This window comes from Artemia franciscana, chromosome 20 (genome assembly GCF_032884065.1).
Source record: "Artemia franciscana chromosome 20, ASM3288406v1, whole genome shotgun sequence".
Lineage (NCBI taxonomy): Eukaryota > Metazoa > Arthropoda > Branchiopoda > Anostraca > Artemiidae > Artemia > Artemia franciscana.
The window spans coordinates 34,115,723-34,121,730 of record NC_088882.1 but is presented as its reverse complement, the minus strand read 5'-3'; positions in this window follow the sequence as shown (position 1 = coordinate 34,121,730).

The following is a 6,008-nucleotide window of genomic DNA, read 5'->3' as shown; positions in this document are numbered from 1 at the left end:
TTTAGCTAAAAAAGGAATTAATAAGCAAATTTCATTTTAATAATTTATGTGTAGAGAGCCAAAATCAAACTTGCATTAATTCAAAAACGTTCAGAAACTACATAAAAAAAACTAGTTTTTTTAACTGAAAGTAAGGAGCGACATTAAAACTTAAAACGAACAGAAATTACTCCGTATATGAAATGGGTTGCCCCCTCCGCAATCCATCGCTCTTTACGCTAAAGTTTGACTCTTTGCCACAATTCTACTTTTTAAAACGATTAAAAGCTTTAGCGTAAAGAGCGAGGGTTTGCGGAGGGGGCAACCCATTTCATATACGGAGTAATTTCTTTTCGTTTTAAGTTTTAATGTCGCTCCTTACTTTCAGTTAAAAAAACTAGTTTTTTTTATGTAATTTGCCAGAAGACAGATCACGGGTGTGTGTTCATTTGTTTTTTTTCCCAGGGGTCATCGTATCGACCAAATGGTCCTAGAATGTCGCAAGGGGGCACATTCTAACGGAAATGAAAAGTTCTAGTGCCCTTTTTAAGTGACCAAAAAAATTGGAGGGCACCTTGGCCCCCTCCCACGCTCATTTTCCCCCAAAGTCAACGGATCAAAGTTTCGAGATAGTCATTTTGTTCCGCACAGTCGAAAACCATAATAACTATGTCTTTGGGGATGACTTACTCCCCCCACAGTCCGTGTAGGAGGGGCTGCAAGTTACAAACTTTGACCAGTGTTTACATACAGTAATGGTTATTGGGAAGTGTACAGACGTTTTCAGGGGGATTTTTTTGGTTTAGGGGTGGGGTTCAGGGGAGGGGGTTATGGTGGAGGATCTTTCCTTGGAGGAATATGTCATGGTAGAAAATAAATTCAATGAAAAGGGCGCGGAATTTTCTAGCATTACTATAAAAAAAAACAATGAAAAAATAAACATGAAAAAGTTTTTTTTTAATTGAAAGTAAAGAGTAGCATTAAAACTTGAAACGAACAGAGATTATTACGCATATGAGGGGCTCTAAAAATACTTTAGCATAAAGAGCGAGGTATTTAGGAGGAGATAAATACCTAGCTCTTTATGCTAAAGTATTTTTAGTAATTTCAACTATTTATTCTACGGCCTTTCTGATTCAGGGGTCATTCTTAAAGAATTGGGACAAAACTTAAGATTTAGTGTAAAGAGCGAGGTATTAACGAGGGGACAAACCCCCTCATATACATAATAAAAAAATAAAAATATACAAGTTTGTTACGTAAGTTAATTCTTAAGTTACGTATATTTTTTACTAATAAAAATGTTCGTTAAAAATTAAAAGTTCTAGTTGCCTTTTTAAGTAACCGAAAAATTAGAGGGCAACTAGGCCTCCTTCCCCACCCCTTATTTCTCAAAATTGTCTGAACAAAACTAAGAGAAAGCCATTTAGCCAAAAAAAAAGAATTAATATGCAAATTTCATTTTAATAATTTATGTGCAGAGAGCCAAAATCAAACATGCATTAATTCAAAAACGTTCAGAAATTAAATTAAAAAAAACTAGTTTTTTTAACTGAAAGTTAGGAGCGACATTAAAACTTAAAACCAACAAAAATTATTCCGTATATGAAATGGGTTGTCACCTTCGCAATCCCTCGCTCTTTACGCTAAAGTTTGACTCTTTGCCACAATTCTACTTTTAAAAACAATTAAAAACTTTTTCGTAAACTTATTGTTAATTGCATCGTTAATTGTTAATTAATTGTTAATTGTTGTTAATTATTGTTAATTATTGACTATTATTGTTAATTGTCAATTGTTATCGTAAACAATTGTTAATTTTATAAACTTTAGAGAGCAAGTCAGGATACCTTTTCAGGACTTTAAAGAGCAAGTCAAGATAGCTTTCAAATTCTTGTAGAAAGAGAGTAGAAAGAGAGTTGTTCAAATCAAGAGAGTAAAATAGATAACATGGTGGTGCATGTCTTTGTATGTTTATACAAAGGTGCATGGTTACAAAGGTGCATATACATGGTATATGGTGCATATATAAAGGTGCATATACATGGTGGTGCATGTCTTTGTATGTTCTCTGTGATGCTTAGATACTCAATGAATTAGCTCTTAGTTTTGGTGGGCTGTTAAATACTTTTTCTGCCTTTTTCTCATTTAGATCCACCACGGATTATTTATATTTGATTCATGTTACATCACAGTTTTGGCGATTGAGGGAAGGTGGGGGTTACTACAAAACATAAATTTGTTCCTTGTTAGCTGCTATTTTTATTATTGACATATTTTCTGAGCATAACTATTTTAGCAAGTATAGATCCATCCAATGGGCTACATTTTATATTTATGGAAATATTACCATGTCATAACCATTGTTTTTTTTTCTTTTCTCTCGAGGCTCTAAATTAGCAATGAGCAGTCATAATTTTAGATACCTTTAAATTTCTTGTGTACCGAAATTTACAAATTGCAGAAGAGGGGTAATTTGCTATGGGACAGTGTGCAACTGCCCCTCCCATATCCACATTTACCCCCCAAACCCCAGTTACCCCCCCCCCCCAGTTGAAATTTAGTTTCGTCCAAAATCTTGTAAAAACTAAGATAAACCTGAATAATTCAAGGATCAACAGACACAGATCATTTTTTTTTAAGTACATATTTACTTTTATAGGCTAGTACTATAAAGGTATTTTATAGTACTAAATAGTACCTTTATTGTACTAAATGGCTTATTTTTTAATTTCTACTGTCGTTTTCACTTAATTTGGGGAAATTAGCTCCGACTTGGCCCCCCCCACTAGGATTTTGACGAAATTAAATAGTTGCAGCTTCGATTTTAGATCCAAAGGGACCTGACCCTAATACCAGAAGGGTCGGCTGTAGTTTTACTGTGCTGTACCACAAACCTACTTTCTGAACGTGTCACAAATAAACAATAGATATAGGCCTAGATCAAGATTAATAGAATGCCGATTATGATACGGTGGCAGAAGCTCTGATAGACAGATAAAATCATAAGTTGTGGTACACTGAATGTATTATTTTCTGCATCCGAATATTTCTTTATTTTAAAATGACGGTCTAAATTAAAATGAAACAAAGAAAAGATTAAAACAGATTCATATAAAATGTAAAAAAATTAAAATTATATTTAAACCAGGATTTAAGCTAGACTTCTAACTAATGAGCGAATTGATTTTGCGCTTAACTCGGTGATTTTCTCCTCGATTTTGCGGCTCGGAATGACGCAATAAATTAATTTTAAGATGTTAAAGGCCCTTATAGATTTTGGTGGCTTAGCTGGAAACTGAAAACCGAGCTCGCTTGGGTTTTTATTGTAAACGCTTAGGTTTTCGATTGGGTTTAATTACATGTAAAACTCATGAATTTCCGGTAGAACAATACTAGGAGTATATGAATTAGTGTTTTATCTTTTGTAGTGTTTATTTTCTGTTATGTTAAGTTGTTTTTTTTTCAGTAGAAGTGCTAGTTTTTGACAATTTAACAAATATAAGGAAATTTTACAAGCGATTTTATTTCGAGGTATTTGTTACAAAAACTGCTAAGCAATAATTTTTGATCGTTTTAAGTTCAGTCTTTGTTCAAATTCAACTTGTAAGTTTAACTTCAGTCTTTCCTCAATTAGAAATTCTTTTGGAATAGAATATATTTCATTCAAAATTTTTTTTTAAGTCTTAGTAACTCCACAAAAGGCCTTAAAGAGCCTCAAAAAGGGTTTAATCTAACCAAGGAAAAGAAGCAATAAAAACCAATATGAGTCTTTATTCAAATAAACCATCAATTATAACTTTTAACTTTGTAGTTCTCTCAAATTTTCCCCTTTTAGCAATTCGTAGTTTTGTCACATGGCGAGTCCAATGGGCATGATATCTTTTGTGTCTGAGCAGTTCAGAAATTCAACTTTTCCTGTGTTATTGACCTTTATGAAATATACGCAGATTTAAAAAACTAAACAACATTAAAATAATTTAAGATGTGCACTTAAGAAAATATACTGAATTTTATGTTATTATGGCAACATTAACATTTTAGAAGAAATCATCATTTAAATCGTATTTAAAGAAAATAATAATGCAAGATTTAAACTTTGAATTTAAACTTTTTCTTTGAATTTAAGGGCAGTACCCTCTCCCAGCCCCAAATATTAACCCTCTGTGTGACTTCAAAATCAGGGACCATTTTATGCATGCCTTGCCAGAGTTGGGGAAGAAAAATCATAATGGGGTAAAATTTGCACTATAGTTCACTCGCGTTAGAGAAAAAGAATCGGGATTTTAAGCTCTTTTTTCAAATTTGGAGAAATGTCTTTTAAGCAGGGTACTATCTTGCGTATGTATCCCGCAATAACCCTCCCCCCCCCCGGAATGTTTGTCCGACTCACACAAAAGCAACGAAAAATTTTTGTAAACGACGTTTTGCTGCCTTTTGTGAAGGTTTAACGAGGTAGTCTCTCTCCACCCGAGAGTAGAAATTCTGGATATGGCCCTGATCTTAATACTTTCTTTTACTGTTAGAAAAAACATAAATAGTGTTTATCGCCATTTCTGAATAGATTTTAAATTTTATTGAAAAAAATTTCCGCAGGATCAATATTTTTTAAACAGTTTTTTTTTTACTTAAAAAGACACTGGGAGGGTGTGGCATTCAAGAGGAATATTCTAAGCATACGACCAAAGAGATAAAGAGATAAAAAGATAAATCTAAAGAGATAAATATTGGAGAAAAGTCCCAATATTTTGGCTTTACATCTATAAGCTTTTGCCACGGGGAAAAATGGAAAGAAAGAAAACGAAATAATAACTTAAAACACATACACACACACGCACACACACACACACATATATATATACATACATATATATATATATATATATATATATATATATATATATATATATATATACATATATATATATATATATATATATATATATATATATATATATATATATATATATATATATATATATATATATATATATATATATATATATATATATATATGGCCGAGTGGATTGGTGTGCTGGATTCAGGATCCTTAGTCCGAGAAGACGCGGGTTCGAATCCCAGTTTACCCAATTGTTCAGTTGAGACGGGGGTCAGTGGCATGACTCTGAAGTTTAGCCAGAGCCGTCCCAGCTCTAAATGGGTACGTAAAGTGCGTAATATTTGGGGAAGGTAAACAGGAAGGGTGTGTGAAAGCACAGGATAATTGGCCCCCAACCCCCCATTGCACTTCCTGGCTGAAGGGCCAAGAAACGGAGATCAGCACCGCCGGTAGAGACTGTAAAGTCTAATACCGTATCCTTTACCTTATATATATATATATATATATATATATATATATATATATATATATATATATATATATATATATATATATATATATATATATTTATTATTTTTTATTTATTTTCTTTACTTCCCTCAAAATATGATGAGTACGCTACAATATAATATAAAGAAAAAACAACTGATAACACTTACAATCAAAACCTATCAAATATTGATCGAACACCTACACCACGGACGGCATATTACTGAGACACAAGGGGGCTTGTATTCTCCAAAATTTAGGAGAGCGACTTATTAGTTTTCAATTTTTTTAAATGAAAATATTAATAAGCCCATTTTTCAATAAAACGCAAAATGAAAAATTTAAGAATGTTAGAACTGCGTAAAATATATATAAGGGAGGATAAATCCCCTCCCCCAATTGACATACCTGAACTACAATGGCTTGTCATTTACAATTAAAATAAAATTGATCATATTGTAAAACAGATAAAAAATTTGACAACAGTAAAACATTGTAAAATTAAAAAGCATTTTTGCACAAATAATAGTCAAAGTCCCAATGGTTCGGCTTCACATCCACAAGTGTCTACCAAGAGTGGTAGGTAAAAGAAAGATAGAAACCAAGAAACTAGCTTAAACAAACATATAAGAAAGATAAAAAATGAAAAAAAAACTCGTTTGAAAATGTCGGGAATGTTAAAATAATGTTGAACTAAATT